This window comes from Phocoena sinus, chromosome 8 (assembly GCF_008692025.1).
Source record: "Phocoena sinus isolate mPhoSin1 chromosome 8, mPhoSin1.pri, whole genome shotgun sequence".
NCBI lineage: Eukaryota > Metazoa > Chordata > Mammalia > Artiodactyla > Phocoenidae > Phocoena > Phocoena sinus.
This window is the reverse complement of record NC_045770.1, coordinates 17,770,931-17,788,599: the sequence shown is the minus strand read 5'-3', so window position 1 is coordinate 17,788,599 and position 17,669 is coordinate 17,770,931. Positions and strand designations below refer to the sequence as shown.

Sequence of the window (17,669 nt, the reverse complement as noted above, 5' to 3'; positions counted from 1 at the left end):
CAGTGCTCCAATGAATAATCTGTGTAGAGTCGTTTCACAGTTTTGTTAGTGTCTTTGAGAATGCTGGGTCAAAAGGTAAATACATATGTACCTTTTCCAAATATTGCCAAATTTCTCTCCACCGGGGCTGTACCATTTTGAATTCCCATCAGTGATGTCTGAGAATGACTGTTTCTCCACAGTCTCATCAATATCATATGTTTTCAAATTTTGGAATTTTTGTCATCTTGATAGAAGAGAAATGGTATCTCAGTGTAGTTTAGATATATATTTCTTGTTCTGTGTTTAAGGGCCATTTTCATTTCTTCAACTAAATCGTCTACTCTTATCTTTTTCTAATTTTCCTATCTGGGCCTTTTTCTTTTCAATTTTAAGAACTTTTTATATAATAGGCATAATAGTTTTTTGTCAAGGATGTAAGTTGCAAGTGTTTTTTCTCTATTTGCAATTTATCTTTTTTTTTTGGGGGGGGGGGTACACGGGCCTCTCAGTGCTGTGGCCTCTCCTGTTGCGGAGCACAGGCTCCGGACGCGCAGGCTCAGCAGCCATGGCTCACGGGCCCAGCCGCTCTGTGGCATGTGGGATCCTCCCGGACCCGGGCATGAACCCAAGTCCCCTGCATCGGCAGGCGGACTCTCAACCACTGCGCAACCAGGCAAGCCCTGTAATTTATCTTTTGACTCTGCTTATGGTTTTTGGGGGGACATGTAAAATGTTTTTATTTTTACATAGTCTGACTTATCAATCTGGGGTTTTAAGTTATCTGGACACAGAGAAAAGAGAAAGTACTTTATTCTATGTATTACAAATGTCTTTTCACAGTTTTTGGTTTATTTTTTTGCTCTCTTAATGGTATCTTTTGATAGCTGTTCCTGGTTTTAATGTACTAAAACTTACCAGTATTTCCCCTCCTGATTAGTGTCTTTGGAATTCAGTCTAAGAAAACATTCTACCTGGAAGTCATAAAGTTATTTTCTTATATTATCTTCAACAGTCCAGGAACTATTTATTACTGTGCTGATCAAACTATGCTCTGAGGACCTGTGCTAATTCTGAACTGTTTTTTAACTGATCCATGATGAGATAAGTACAGAGATTGAGAGTATGCATTCAGAAACTTTTATGGTGATGTGACATTACATGGCGTGCAAGAGGACTCATCTTGCTGATAGTTCTGGTGTGATTGAACTCATGGTGAGTCAAGCATCTGAGATTTTGGATATTTTTAAAAACATGGCTCTTTTTAAAAATTAATTAATTAATTAATTTATGGCTGCATTGTGTCTTAGTTGCTGTGTGCATGGGCTTTCTCTAGTTGCGGCGAGCTGGGGCTAATCTTCGTTGCGGTGCACAGGCTTCTCATCCCGGTGACTTTTTGTGCAGAGCAGCGGCTCTAGGCACGCGGGCTCCAGTGATTGTGACATGTGGGCTCTAGAGCACAGGCTCAGTAGTTGTGGTGCACGGTCTTAGTTGCTCCGCGGCATGTAGAACATTCCTGGACCAGGGATTGAACCTGTGTCCCCTGCATTGGCAGGCGGATTCTTAACCACTGCACCACCAGGGAAGTCCAAAAACGTGGCTCTTTACTACAGAGAGTGTAAGATGTATTCTTCGAGAAGCTTTATTGCTTTGCTTTTCGCATTTATGTCTGTGATCTCCCAAGGACTGTAGGGGTCCAATTTTATTTTTCCCATATGGGTACCCTGTTTTCCCAGAACTATTTATTGAAAAGGGTCACTCACTGCTTCCCTCATTGCTCTGCAGTGGTCTGTTTGTCAGGAGCCAAGAGTTCTGTTCTCTGTATTCTGTTTCATTTGTCATGTTTCTCTTTGCACCAGTACCACACTGTCATAATTCTATAAATAGCTTTAAAATAAGTGTTGATATCTGGAAAAGTAAGTTCTGTAACCTTCTTTTTTTAGCAGTATCTTGGTATTTTTGGCCCTTTGAACTTTCTTAGAAATTTTAGAATCATATTGCCAAATTATGCATGTGCTCACAGATACACACACACACACACACACACACACACACACAACCTGTTCAGATTTTGATTGGAATTGTGTTGCATTTATAGGTCTGTTTAGTCTTTCCATTTGTGGCTGGAGAGTGGTGTGTGTGTGTGTGTGTGTGTGTGTGTGTGTGTGTGTGTGTGTGTATCTTACACATTGTTGTATTTATTCCTATCTTTTGGGTTACTCAGTGTTTTTGATAGTTTACTGAGTTGTACTTTTAAGTTTTGTGTACACTCCTAAATATATCGTTATGTTTTACAATAGTGATGGTTTTAAAACATGCATTTCCAATAGGTCAAAAGTCCCAAATTTCTAAAATTAAATATAATACAACATAAGATACCATGGGATTTTAATTATATTTTCTAATCATCTATTGCTACTATGAGGGAAATTATTAATTTTTGTATGTTGAGCTTATATTAGGTCACCTTCTAAATTTTTATATTTAGCTCTTTTTTTAAAGAGAATGTTTTTAAAATGAGAATGTATTTTTTAAAGAGAATGTTTCTGAAAGTGAGTGATCAGATAACCAGCACAGTTACTTCTGTTCTTTCTGACAGATACAGCCAGGACACTGTTGAATAGCAATAGTGACAGGCATTCATGTTTTCTTCCTGACGTTAGTAAGAAACGTTTGTTATGTTTCATTCACTAAGTGATGTTTATTGTAGTTTTCTGGTAGCTAAATTTTAAGGTATGGGAGCTTTCTTCTCTTCCTAGTTTGTTACTAGTTTTCCCCTCAACCTCCAAAGAATTTGTGTTCAAGTCTATCAAGATTTTTGTTTTAAACTAGGTGCTGGCAAACTATGGCCTAGAGGTCAAATACATTTTACCACTTTTTTGTAAGGGGACCCGTCATCTAAAAATGGTTTTTGCATTTTTAAAAAGTTGGGCAAAAGAAGAATAAAACTATATGAAATTCAAAATTCAATATCCATAAATGATGTTTTATTGGAACACAGCCATACTCATTCTTTTACATGTTGTCTTGGCTGCATTTATGCTTTCATGCTACAATGGCAGAGTTGAGCAATTGTGACGGAGGTAATGGCCTGCAAAGCCTAAAACATTTACTATCTAGCCCTTTACAGAAAAGTTAGATGACCCCTGTTTTAGACCATCATGGTGATCACTTTTATTCTCTTTTACCCTACTAAAGTATCAAATAGGATGCTTTCCTCCACAAGTAATAGAAATCACGACCCAAAGTTTACTTACAGAATAAAAACATTCACATGTAGACAAGCTCTGGGCATGGCATAATCATTCCTCATGTCTGTGTTTTTGGCTTTGCAGCCTATATTGGTTGTCTTTGTTCTTAAGTGTCCTCCCTGCCCAGATGGAATCTTTTAAATTTGATTTTCTTTGTCCCTAAAATAAGTAAAACTTCTCTGACAATACAGATAGGATTATTTGCCGACTGGTCCCTAGGGATTTTGTATATTGTTTTAACAAATGTAGTTTAAGTACATGTTAGTCTGATTTCCAATCATATGGTCAGGTGTGTGGATACTATTGGTGCCATGTGCAATGGTGCTATCCTAGGTATCAATGACACCTACATTGAAATTTTTGAAAATGTCCTTCCTGGTAAGATATTGAATGTTAACCGCGGATGTCTCCAAACCTCTTTGTGTCTATGTGTATCTCCCTGATGTTTTCTGTTTTAAGGATCATTTTAGTGTCCGGGCTTCTTAGGAATAGTCATTCAATAGCCTTTCTGATACTGATGGCCCTGTGAATAAAAATGTCAATGCGGAAGGGTCTGAAGTGCTAGCCAAGTGTGGTGTTGGCTGTGTTTCTTTGATGATGATGGCTGATATCTGGTCAGTTTCCTGGGATATAATCCTCATCTATCACAGAATAGGAAAGTGATAAAAGGGTAGCTATATTTTCCCCACTGACTCTGAATGTGTCTGTCTTTCTGTATCCAGAGGGAATTGTTTCTTAAAAATTCTAGTTCCATAAGATAAAAAATTTTAGTGCTGATAAAAAAATAAATAAACCTTTTAACTAGAAGGACATGATTAATATTTTTAAAAAGAATATCGTACCATTTCAAATGCTCACCCATCAAGATTATTTCTGACTGGATCTTCCCTACTCTCTAGGGTAGAGTACCTGTTCATATGTGTGAAGTGTCAATCAAAATGTAAAGTTTTCATTGGAATTTATAAACAGGAACAACATTTCTTCTGAAAGAGGGAATACAATATATTCTAAATTAAAAGGCTCAAATCTGGAAAGATAAGTGAAGTTGAAAATAAAACAGCCAAAATGAGAGAATAGAGACCTTATTAAAAGTATTTTTATACCAGCCTGAATTTCTAAAAGAATATAAAATAGTTACATACTTTTTACAACTTTGAGTAGGTACTGCATCCACTACCACAGGGTAGAGTCTCACAGGAGGTAAATGAGTTTTCCTTTTAAACATCCGTTTATCTTAATCGTATTAACTGAATCTTGAAGTTCTATCATTTCTTTGCCATCTTTGCTGATGCTGTGCTGACTTAGGCCTTGGTCTCTAACCTGAATATCACTGGTCTGACAGTTGGTGTCCTTGTATAAAATCACTTACCCTTGCTCAATTAATGAAGCAATAATTTATTTTTTCTATGAACTTTTTTTATAGGAATATTTTTAAACATTTTAAAAATAGCTTAAAAATAACATATCCAGGGCTTCCCTGGTGGCGCAGTGGTTGGGAGTCCGCCTGCCGATGCAGAGGACGTGGGTTCGTGCCCCGGTCTGGGAAGATCCCACATGCCACGGAGCGGCTGGGCCCGTGAGCCATGGCCGCTGGGCCTGCGCGTCGGGAGCCTGTGCTCCGCAACGGGAGAGGCCACGGCAGTGAGAGGCCCGCGTAACACAAAAAAAAAAAAAAAAAAAAAAAAAAAAAAAAATAACATATCCACATTTAAAAAACTTCAAAAAAGCTTAAAATATCTAACTTGAATTCATATTTTTAAATAGGATTTTGCTAAAAGTGACACGCAGCAGGCAACACAAACCAATATTCTGAGATTTTCCCAGCGAGTTCCATTAGAATTACAAGCTCTCTTGGCACATGGTCTGTCTTCCAATGTATCTCAGGTAGCAGTGCACCAAGAGTTTTGCTATGGGGTAACAGAGATCATCAGATTCCTTACCTGTCATGCTTCCTCGTCACTTGCTGTGTCACTCTCCTACCACTAGACCAATGCATCGTATTTTGGTTTGTTTACATCAGCACTTCTGTACTAATATCATATTCTGTATTAGATAGGAAGAAAATAATAATGACTTAAAAATACAAACGTATTTATCCCTCACATAACAGTCATATAGTGAGCAAGCCAGGGCTAATATGTTGCATGGTGTCAGGGATTCCAGTTCCTTCTGTCTGCTTGTTCTGCTGTTCTTTTTTCGGGGGGGCTGGTGTGATACTCTTAATTTTATTATTCCTTTTACAACTTTACTGAGATCTAATTGGTGTACAAAAAAACGCATATACTTAATGTGTACAGTTTGATGAGTTTGAACATATGCATAAACCCATGACGCCATCACCACAGTTAAGGTGCTATTCTTAACCTATGACTTCAGTCCCACGGTCTAACATGGCTCTTTCATCTCTTACCATTATATCTACAGTTCAGCCAGTAGGAAGGGGAGGGCTAGTTGTTTTACTTTTAAACGCATGACCTAGAAGTTTCCCTTATCACTTCCACTCACAATCCTTGCAAAAATCTAGTTATGGCCTTAACTAGCTGAAAGAAGGCTGTGGCCCTTAGTTTGTGACAATGGACCCAGCTAAAATTCTGGTGTTCAGTTACTAAAGAGGGAGAGGGGAACGGATATTGGGAGACCACCTGCTTCACTTTCCTTGATTAGCCCCATGTAGGCCTTGTGGTCTCTGGTTGTCAATGTCCACATAACAGTCATCAACATGGTTGTTCTGTGCGTGTAACCTTTGGACAAATGGCAAAATGGTGCTGATTGCAGAACTGGAAAAATTCTGGATTAGCTATTCCTTGATGACCTGGAGGAGTTGTTAAGTCCTGGTGATTTTGGCCTGCTAAAGAGAGTTTTCATAATCCTATGAAATTCCTGTGTTGGAATTTCCGTGTGACATGTTTGACCTTCTATAATGTTTGACAGCATCGCATCCTGGATGGCTGAATATCATAGCCCTGGAAACTTAACATTGCTCTACCCATCCTAATAATGCACTGGCGTACTTCGGTGAGTTTATTATCATAAACCATATCTTGTATAATATTAATGTGTCAGGGTATTCATTTTTGCCAAGTGTCAAACTAAGCACTCTGCAGGACCATTTCAAATATATAGCAAATTCTCTTATATTCAGTCTTACGTGTTTATTTTACTTGATAATTTTAGAAAAGGCTTGAATACTTTTAAGAGTATGTTAGTAATAGTTTTAAGATTCCATTGTATTTATTGATTAGTTTAGGGATTGTGGCAGGCAGACTAATGGCCCTCCAAAAATATCTACTTTATAATTCCTGAGACCTGTGAATATGTTACCTTCCACGGCAAGTGGGACGTTCCAGATATGATTACGGGTATGTGTTTTGAGCTGGGAGATTATCCTGGATTATCTGGGTGGGACCAATCTGAATCGCTTTAGTTATCAAAAGTGGAAGAGGGAAGCAGAAAAATGGGTCAGAAAGATGTGGTGTGAGGACTTGACCCACCATTGTAGCTTTGAGAAAAGGAGGAAGGGGGCTGCGAGGAATGTGGGCAGCCTCCAGAAGCCTGAAATGACAAGGAAACTGATTCTGCCCTAGAGCCTCCGGAAGGGAATGCCGTCCTGCTACACCTTAATTTTAGCCCAGTGAGACTGATGTTGAACTACTGAACTACAGAACTGCAAGGTGATACATTTTTGTTGTTTCAAGAAGATACATTTTTGTTGTTCAAGATACTTTGTTACAGCAACAGTAAGAAAATAATGCAGAGATGATTGACATTTTTTTCGGTATCAAGTCATCCCACCCAGAAACAAACAGTATTTTTTCATCTATTTATATAAATTTTATTTTATATCACTTAGTAGCAATTTAAATTGTCTTCCCGTAGGTCATGCACGTTTTGTTAAATTGTGAATTAGCTCTTTAAAGTACAAAGCAGATTGCATCACTCTCTTCCTTCATTGTTTTTTTGTAGCTTTCAAAAACTTACTGAATAAACACTGAAATCCTCAGCTTTGTACTTGAGAGCCTTCCATGATTTAGTTTCTTCCTTTTTTTAGCCTCATGCTCCACTACATTCCACCAAATGCTCTCACTCCTTTGGGCTGTTGAACAAAGTTCATGATGATTTTGCTCCTGAGTAATCAGATTAAAAAAATACAGAATACTAAATTGAATTTGAATTATTTTTAAGGAGCAATCATTTTTTAGTGTCAGTATTTCTCGTGCAATATTTTCCCTTTATCTCATGTCATATGCATAAGAAATCAGGAATTACTGAAATTGAACTGACACTTTGTATTATTATTTGCTAAACCCGGCAACCTTACTCATGATCTTTATGAGTTTTCCCTTTCACCTCATTCCCTGTCTACAGATATCCTTTGGGGCTAAGTCAAATACCACCTTATCATAAGCCCTTCTGCCTTTTTACTTCCTTCATAGAATTGGTAGGTTAAATGTCTTTCAGATTGCGGCCTTGCTGAACATTTATTTTTCTCCATTTGCCCATAACGCCTCATATCTGTTAGAATCTCAATAAACATTTGCTGAATAAATGAATAAATATTAGGCAATAAATCAGTTGAGGTACATCTCAAAATGATTGTTATTGGTAAACTCTTAGGCTTTAAAGAAAGTTATTTTAAAGCTAAGTATAAACATTGTTCTTTCGTAAGTAACATGGCTTTGTGTTTAACACTAAAACACATTTAATGAAACGGAAAACTCCATATAAAACTGCTAAGTGCATCCACTAAAAGTTAGGAAGGTATGCCCACAGAGAATTCGGCTAACTAAACCAAAATGTTCCTACTCTGGAGCTGTGGGTATCCATCAGAGATTTGTACAGAATGTCCCCCAGACAGAATCACTGACTCTAGGAGATGCATTCCTGGGTTTAAATATGGATGTAGGATATGAATACTTTCCCCTTTGGGATAAATTGAGATGAAATCTGTTATAAAAAGAGTTTGAAATAATTTCCTTGAATTGATTTCTCTCTTTAAAATCCAAGGTGATTGACACCACAGACTCCTGCTAGGAATGGTGTTCCTGGAAAACCGTGATTGTTAGGGTTGATTCTGATAAAGTTTCCTCTGTGTCAGAATGTCTCTTAGAAGATCCATGCCAAGCACCACCTACCACAGGGCAAAGCAAACTCACTGTTATATCAGGAGACATCAATGTGGTTAAGACGTTTCATCATTTCAACTCCTATACTGGACCTTCAAAAATATAAGACAACAAATTACCCTGCTGTCTGTTGACACAATACAAGTAATAGAAGCTTGTGAGTGAAGGATAATTTAAAATTTGCTACAACTGCAAGCTATTATGGTTGTTGTAAATATTGTATCTATTGGGCATTGTATATGAATTAGGATTTTTTATTGTATATCCATTGTATATGCATTAGGAAAACTATTTAACTTTCTGGGAGCACCTTGAAGTCCAGGGCAGCTCTGCTCTTCTGTCACATGCAATCAGTGTGTCCTGGAATTTTAGTTTCAAAGTATTTATCTAATCTGAAAGTCCTCCTCTCTCTCTACTTACACATCACTTATTCAAGTTCATACAATATTTTTCTTAGATTACTGTCAGCCTCTACCCAGGCCGTCTCAATCTTATCCCACCTAAATTCTTCAACACAACTGCCAGAGCATCCTTTCTTATTGCAAATGCAACTACATTACTGCTTAAAATCCTTTATTTTAAAGTTGTTTATTTAAAATCCCCATCACTCACCTAAGGGTTTCAGGCTTCTTAGCCTGGCATGAAGACCTCTTCTCACAGGGTTCCTGCTTCCCTCTTTGTGTATGTTTTCTGCTATGTTTACCTTCCATTTTTCCTAGAAACTTGCTTTCCGAGGGTTGTAAGCTTTACGAAGGAAGGTAATACATTTGCCTGGTCCACTGCTGTGTCCCTAATACCTCACAAAGTGGCTGGCAGAAAGTCATGTTCAGTCTGAGGCATGAATAAATATACACTGCATTTCTTTCCTCCAGTTGATGAAAGGCTATCTGACTCTCCTACTTCAAAGCCCTTACTCTCCCTTTGATTCACTCTTTGTTCCAATCCTGTGTACATGTGTAGGTAAGCGGTAGCAGGCAGAAAGGGGGCACGGGGGAATGGGGACCCAGGTGCCAGGTAGTACAACGGATATAAGTGGTACCTGATTCGCTACTATGGATGTCTCTTCAGGTTCAATCCAGAGAAAGGAAGGGATCAACACATTTTCATCCTTACTGGGACTTAGGCATAAGGACACTTACTGGGTAGGAAGAGATTTGGTGAGGGGTACCATCAGAGATCAAAGGGAAAGAACAGAAACCCAACTGTGCTTTTACTTGTTTCAGAAGGGAATCGAAGACTATTGATCAGAAGCCAACACTTGAATAACTCTGTAAGATCTGAAATGCATGTTATTTTTCCATGTTTGCTATCCATACTTTACTTCCTCTTAGCGTATTTTTTGGGAGCTTAAGGGGAAAAGACTGTAAGCTTGACTTAGAAAACTGCTGAGAAAGGGGTTTCTGAGAACCTAGCATTCCACTCTATGGCCAAGCTTAGGGAAAGTGAATTCCCAGGAAAAAAAATGGATCCCTGGGGGGAAAAAAAAGAATGGAAAGGGAAAAGGAAATGGACTGAGACTTACAGAAAGTTAGCAAAGTAACCAAAGAGTCTGGAACTGATAGGTTGTCTCAGGGATTGGCCCACAGGTTCTGGGATTTGTGGTGGCATATAAGTTATCATTTGTAAATTCCCAAAGTGACTCATGAAGTGTTTTGCAGCTTATGGTAGAGCTGGCAGACCAGGAAGTAAGTATGTTTGTGAGGAATGGGAGAAAATCTTGGCATTGACACTGCCATGATTGATATGAGAAACACGCTTACACCCCAGTTTATGGAGGTCTGTTCAACTGGAGGCTTCCGAGAATCACTAGATCACAACTCAGGGAGTATGAAGGGCTCCTCCAACCTGATATCTGAGAATATCTGAGAATACCTGATCTTGAGATCAATTGGAGATGACCAGTAGGAAGGAGTTGGATCGTTGGAAAGATGACTCAGGCTGCAGTGTGGACAATGGATTAGAGAGGGTAGGCTAGGCAGAAAGGAATCTGTGACAAGTAATCTAGATGAGATGATGATGATCTGAACTCAGGTAAGAGCAGTAATCATGGAGAGAAATGGATAAATGCGAAAGATACTTAAGAGGTAGAATCTACAGAATATGATATGGGGGATGAAGAAGCATGGATGTTACCATACACTTATCGAGGAATCCTTTTCTGGTGTAACATCTATTAACTAACACAGCAGAATACTTTTCCATTGAACATATTTTGTAAAACCTAGGTCTACAGTAAAAGATATGACTGAATCTGAGAATACCGGTCATCATGGAGAAGGACAGGCATATATAATATAGCTCACCTTGGGTAGCCCTCTTTTATTGAACATCTGAGTGAGAATGCCAACCCTGGTGGTAGGAGTCATGAACAGGGGGCTCAGGAAGATGCCGCATACCTGATCATACCTTAAAGAGGCATCTGAGAGGGTCATGCTCAATTTTTTTTTTTTTTTTTTTTTTTTTTTTTTTGCGGTACACGGACCTCTCCCCATTGTGGCCTCTCCCGTTGCGGAGCACAGGCTCCGGACGCGCAGGCTCAGCGGCCATGGCTCACGGGCCCAGCCTCTCCGCGGCACGTGGGATCTTCCCGGACCGGGGCACGAACCCGTGTCCCCTGCATCGGCAGGCGGACTCTCAACCACTGCGCCACCAGGGAAGCCCCATGCTCAATATTAATTGAGGTAGGCAATGTAGCTCTGCCTGTGGGCACCTCTCAGGGTATCTAAAAGTATACTTAGCTGTGAAAAAAAGCTTCTTCCTTGACAGTACGATAAGAAATTTCTCCATTCCTGGTGGTCATGTCAGTCAGGGCCTCACAGAGTATGTGTTGAGGTCAGAAAGTAGAATTCTTGGACACGAGTATCCAGGTTCTCACACAGTTCAGCACTTGAATTTAAAACCAGGGCGCAATCAGTATTGACATGGGAGGTACCACTGGCAGACTGGCCCGTGAAGATCACCCTGTCAATAGCCTTGGTTCCCTGCCCTCCAGAGAGCCGACAACCCTTCACTGGGGAGGATGAGCAGGACAGACAGAGACACCCAACCCTCCCAGAACAGGGTGAAGCTGACAAGGTAGGTGCCATTGTTGAAGTCTGTCACCTTTCCCGAAGCGCCTGCCTTCAGAGCTGGGGAGGACATCCTGGTCCTCAGGAAATCCCCGCCATATTCCTTTCTGCGTCCCAAGTGGTCCCTCACCTCCAGCAGGACGTCTAGCTGATCCCCCCTGCAGTATGTGTCTTGAGGGCTGAGGAGGGTGGCTTTGCTGTGTGTGGCGCTGGTGGTGGAGCTCACGTGGGTGAAGGGTCTGGGTGGGATCAGCTGGTCTAGTTTCTCCATGATCCCCTTTATTCTCAGCTCAGTCTCTGTTGGTGACTTTAACAGGCTCGGTGATGTTTTAGGTTATGGGGACTTTGTGGAGCTGCTCCAGTGGCGGAGAGAAATGGGTAAGTTAGAGTGAACCAAACTGAAGGGGCAAGGAATGTGACATACTATGAAATGAACCTGTCCAAATAATTTTTACTTATTCTGTGTTTGAATATTTATTTACATATTATCATCAATTTTCTTTAAAGTCTGACAATTTTGAATAAAATGTATACTACACATTTATCTTTAACCTCAGTGTTTTTGAGAATGCCTGAACAGTTGTAGATAAATACATTAAATCCAAAATATAGAGCTCAGAGAATACTTATGAGTAATTAATTGATTCCAGTGCATTTACTCTTCCTTTTCTTATACATCTTATCACCAGTCATCATTACCTTCTGTTAGTTCTACTTATGTATATCTTTTACCCTTGTCTAATAGTCTTTTCTTCCTCAACTGTATAATAGTTCAAGTCACCATTGTTTATTTCCTGAATTGTAGAAGTCATCCCAAGGGTCAAAGCTTCAGTTCCGCTTTCTCACCCATTAATTTTTCTCCATTGTTGCTAAATCAGTCCTCTCAAGCAAAAACTCTCTTCACGTCCCTCCCTGCTTAAATCCCTTCAATGGCTTCTCATTACCCTGGGGGTTAAGTCTAATTTTAATATGGCTTTATGCTATGCCCTCTTTTTTAACTCTCTCTTTCTTGCCACTCCTTTTTTGCATTCTGTTGATACATTTTAATGAGTAACTGTTTTTATTTTCTGGAGCTGACCTTTCTTTCCTTCAGCTCTCACTCCTTTATTAATACACCTCTTCCAGGATGGCTGGCCACCTCCACATTTTCCCCCAAACCACCTAAACATCTGTTAACTTCTTACTGAAAAATCTTTAGAACCTTAGAGGTTCCTTTTTATCCTTTTAACACTAGATCATGTTTTTATAGGTTCTCAAATTCAGTAATTTCCAAATCTTATTGATAGTCAGAGGTTCCTGCAAACTTTTCTAAAAATATGGATTCTCAAGCTGCTGCCCAGATCAGCTGAATCGTGATCACTAAATGCCTTGCCCGAGAGTTTATGTTTTTCAAAAGCCTCACATGCAATCAAGTCAGGTAATTGTGAGAACAATGGTTATAGACTGGTAGTTGTCAACCCTTTTGTACTTTAGAACACACATAAAGCTTAAACAAAAAAAAATAGGTCCACTGCACCCCAGCAATAAAATCAATAAGACCCACGTGGTTGGTACAAAGCAATAGAGTAAATCAAAAGGAACAAGAAACAAGAAAATGAGATATAATTAAAAATTAACAGAACCCAAGTTCCTTTCAAGGTCAGGAATAAGACAAAAATGTTATCCACTTTAGAAGTCCTGAACAATAAAACAAAACAAACAAACAAGTGTATGAGAATTGTAAGGGAAGAAGCAAACTGTCTTATTTTTCATTTTTCTTTTCTTTTTTAATTTTATTTTTTGCAGATGTTGTTATTGTCCACCAAAAAAACCCCCACCAGATGTTAGCAAATTTTTAGCATTTACAGACGTCAGCAAGGAGCTGGATACAAAATAAACTTGTAAAAATAACATTTATCTATACCAGTAATAATCACCAGAAAATACAATAGGAGATAATCTCTGACCTTTGTTGGAGGCATTTTTGAAAACTCTTTTGAAGAACATTTTTAAAAGACCTTGAACGAAAAGCTTTAACATTTTTAAAAGTAGTAGAGCCTAATATTATAAATTTGTTAATTTTCCCTCAAATAATTTAAAAATTCTATGTATTTATTTTTTAATTGAAGTATAGTTGATTTACAATATTGTGTTAGTTTCAGGTATACAGCAAAGTGATTAGCTTATATCTATCTATCTACCTACATATTTCTGATTATTTTTCCATTATAGGTTATCACAATGTATCAAATATTATTTCCTGTGGTATACAGTAAGTCTTTGTTGCTTATCTGTTTGATGTACAGTAGTCTGTATCTGTTAATCCCATACTCCTAATTTATACCTCCCCCTGCCTCTTTTTTCCCGTTTGGTAACCATAAATTTGTTTTTCTATGTCTGTGAGTCTGTTTCTGTTCTGTGTATAGATTCATTTGTATTATTTTTTAGATACCACATACAAGTGAGATCATATTAATTTGTCTTTTTCTGACTTCACTAAGTATAATATTCTCTAGGTTGATCCATGTTGCTGCAAATGGCCATATTTCATTCTTTTTTTAATGGCCGAGTAATATTCCATTGTATATACATATACCATCTCTTCTTAATCCAGTCATCTGTTGATGGGTACTTGGGTTGTTTCCATGTCTCTTGGCTATTGTAAATAGTGCTGCTGTGAACATTGAAGCACATGTGTCTTTTCTAATTATAGTTTTCTCCAGATATGTTCTCAGGACTGGAGTTGCTGGATCATATGGTAGCTCTATTTTGAGTTTTTTAAGGAACCTCCATACTGTTTTCCATAGTGGCTATACCAATTTACATTCCCACCAACAGTGTAGGAGGGTTCCCTTTTCTCCACACCCTCTCCAGCGTTTGTTATTTGTAGATTTTTTGATGATAGCCATTCTGATAAGTGTGAGGTGATTTCTAATTGTGGTTTTGATTTGCATTTCTCTAATAATTAGTGACGTTGAGCATCTTTTCATGTGCCTGTTGGCCATCTGTATGTCTTCTTTGGAGAAACGTCTATTTAGGTGTTCTACCCATTTTTTGATTATGTCGTTTGTATGTTGTTATTGAGTTATATGAGCATTTGTGTATTTTAGAAATTAAGCCCTGATCACTTGCATCGTTTGCAAATATTTTCTCCCATTCTGTAGGTTGTCTTTTCATTTTGCTGATGGTTTTCTTTGCTGTGTAAAACCTTATATGTCTGATTAGGTCCCATTTGTTTATTTTTGCTTTTATTTATATTGCCTTGGGAGACTAACCTAAGAAAACATTGCTATGGTTTATGTCAAAGAATGTTTTGCCTATGTTCTCATCTAGGAGTTTTATGGCATCATGTCTTGTATTTAATTCTTTAAGCCATTTTGAGTTTATTTTTGTTTATGGTGTGAGGAAGTGTTCTAACTTCATTGATTCACATGTGGCTGTACAGCTTTCCCGACACTAGTTGTTGAAGAGACTATCTTTTCTCCATAGTATATTCTAGCCTCTTTGTCGAAGATTAATTGACCACAGGTGTGTGGATTTATTTCTGGGCTCTCTATTCTGTTCCATTGAGCTATATGACGTTTTTGTACTAGTACCACATTGTTTCTTTTTCTGGCCATCCTCACAAAGTGTATTTATTTATTTATTTTCTTATTAGTCATCCATTTTATACACATCAGTGTATACATGTCAATCCCAATCGCCCAATTCATCACACCCCCACCCCCTGCTGCTTTCCCCCCTTGATGTCCATACGTTTGTTCTCTACTTCTGTGTCTCAATTTCTGCTCTGCAAACCAGTTCATCTGTACCGTTTTCTAGGTTCCACATATATGCATTAATATACGATATTTATTTTTCTCTTTCTGACTTACTTCACTCTGTATGACAGTCTCTACATATATCCATGTCTCTACAAATGACCCTATTTTGTTCCTTTTTATAGCTGAGTAATATTCCATTGTATATATGTACCACATCTTCTTTATCCATTCGTCTGTCGATGGGCATTTAGGTTGCTTCCATGACCTGACTATTGTAAAATAGTGCTGCAATGAACATTGGGGTGCATGTGTCTTTTTTGTGTGTGTGCGGTACGCGGGCCTCTCACTGTTGTGGCCTCTCTCGTTGCGGAGCACAGGCTCCGGACGTGCAGGCTCAGCGGCCATGGCTCACGGGCCCAGCCGCTCTGCGGCATGTGGGATCTTCCCAGACGGGGGCACGAATCCATGTCCCCTGCATCGGCAGGTGGACTCTCAACCACTGCGCCACCAGGGAAGCCCTGCATGTGTCGTTTTGAATTATGGTTTTCTCTGGATTTATGCCCAGTAGTGGGATTGCTGGGTCATATGGTAATTCTATTTTTAGTTCTTTAAGGAACCTCCATACTGTTCTCCATAGTGGCTGTATCAATTTACATTCCCACCAACAGTCTAGGAGGGTTCCCTTTTCTCCACACCCTCTCCAACATTTGTTGTTTGTAGATTTTCTGATGATGCCCATTCTAACTGGTGTGAGGTGATACCTCATTGTAGTTTTGATTTGCATTTCTCTAATAATTAGTGATGTTGAGGAGCTTTTCATGTGCTCCTTGGCCATCTTTATGTCTTCTTTGGAACAATGTCTATTTAGGTCTTCTGCCCAGTTTTTGATTGGGTTGTTTGTTTTTTTAATATTGAGCTGCATGAGTGGTTTATATATTTTGGAGATTAATCCTTTGTCTGTTGATTCATTTGCAAATATTTTTTCCCATTCTGACGGTTGTCTTTTCATCTTGTTTGTAGTTTACTTTGCTTTGCAAAAGCATTTAAGTTTCATTAGGTCCCATTTGTTTATTTTTGTTTTTATTTCCATTACTCTGGGAGGTGGATCAAAAAAGATCTTGCTGTGATTTATGTCAAAGAGTGTTCTTCCTATGTTTTCCTCTAAGAGTTTTACAGTGTCCAGTGTTACATTTAGGTCTCTAATCAATTTTGAGTTTATTTTTGTGTATAGTGTCAGGGAGTGTTCTAATTTCATTCTTTTACATTTGCTGTTCAGTTTTCCCAGCACCGCTTATTGAAGAGACTGTCTTTTCTCCATTGTATATCCTTGCCTCCTTTGTCATAGATTAGCTGACCATATGTGTGTGTGTTTATCTCTGGGCTTTCTATCCTGTTTTTGTGCCAGTACCATATTGTCTTGATTACTGTAGCTTTGTAGTATAGTCTGAAGTTAGGGAGCCTGATTCCTCCAGCTCCGTTTTTCTCCCTCAAGACTGCTTTGGCTATCCAGGGTCTTTTGTGTCTGCATACAAATTAAAAAAATTTTTGTTCTAGTTCTGGAAAAAATGCCATTGGTAATTTGATAGGGATTGCATTGAATCTGTAGATTGCTTAGGGTAGTATAGTCATTTTCACAATATTAATTCTTCCAATCCAAGAACATGGTATATCTCTCCATCTGTTGGTATCATCTTTAATTTCTTTCAACAGTGTCTTATAGTTTTCTGCATAAAGGTCTTTTGTCTCCCTAGGTAGAGTTTATTCCTAGGTATTTTATTCTTTTTGTTGCAATGGTGAATGGGATTGTTTCCTTAATTTCTCTTTCAGATTTTTCATCATTAGTGTATAGGAATGCAAGAGATTTCTGTGCATTAATTTTGTATCCTGCAACTTTACCAAATTCATTGATTAGCTCTAGTAGTTTTCTGGTGGCATCTTTAGGATTCTCTATGTAGACCTTAGACCTGTATTGCTGTAAACTTCCCTCTTAGAAGTACTTTTGCTGCATCCCTAGATTTTGGAAAGTTGTGTTTTTATTTTCATTTGTCTCGAGGTATTTTCTGATTCCCATTTTGATTCCTTCACTGACCCATGGGTTTTTTAGTAGCATTTTGTTCTGTCACCCCATGTTGTGTTTTCTCCGTTTTTCTTCCTGTAGTTAATTTCTAGTTTCATGCTACTGTGATTGCAAAAAATGCTTGATATAACTTCTGTCCTCCAGAGTTTGTTGAGAGTTGTTTTGTGACCTGCCATGTGATCTGTCATGGAGAATGTTCCATGTGGTCTTGAAAAGAATGTGTATTCTGCTATTTTTTAATGGAAAGCCTTGTAGATGTGTGTTGACTCCAGTGGTCTAACGTCTCATTTAAGACTGCTGTTACCTTACTGATTTTCTGTTTGGATGGTCTATCCATTGATGTAATTAGGGGTGTTAAAGTCCCCTGCTATTATGCTATTATTGTCAATTTCTCCTTTATGTCTGTTAATATTTGCTTTATATATTTA

The 17,669-nt window shown here is 38.5% G+C and overlaps 1 pseudogene; it reads right to left on the bottom strand.

Annotated features, from left to right (window-relative positions):
* Nucleotides 1-5,828: 5,828 nt before the first annotated feature.
* LOC116757711 lies at nucleotides 5,829-12,233 on the bottom strand (annotated as a pseudogene).
* Between the last annotated feature and the right edge of the window lie 5,436 nt (nucleotides 12,234-17,669).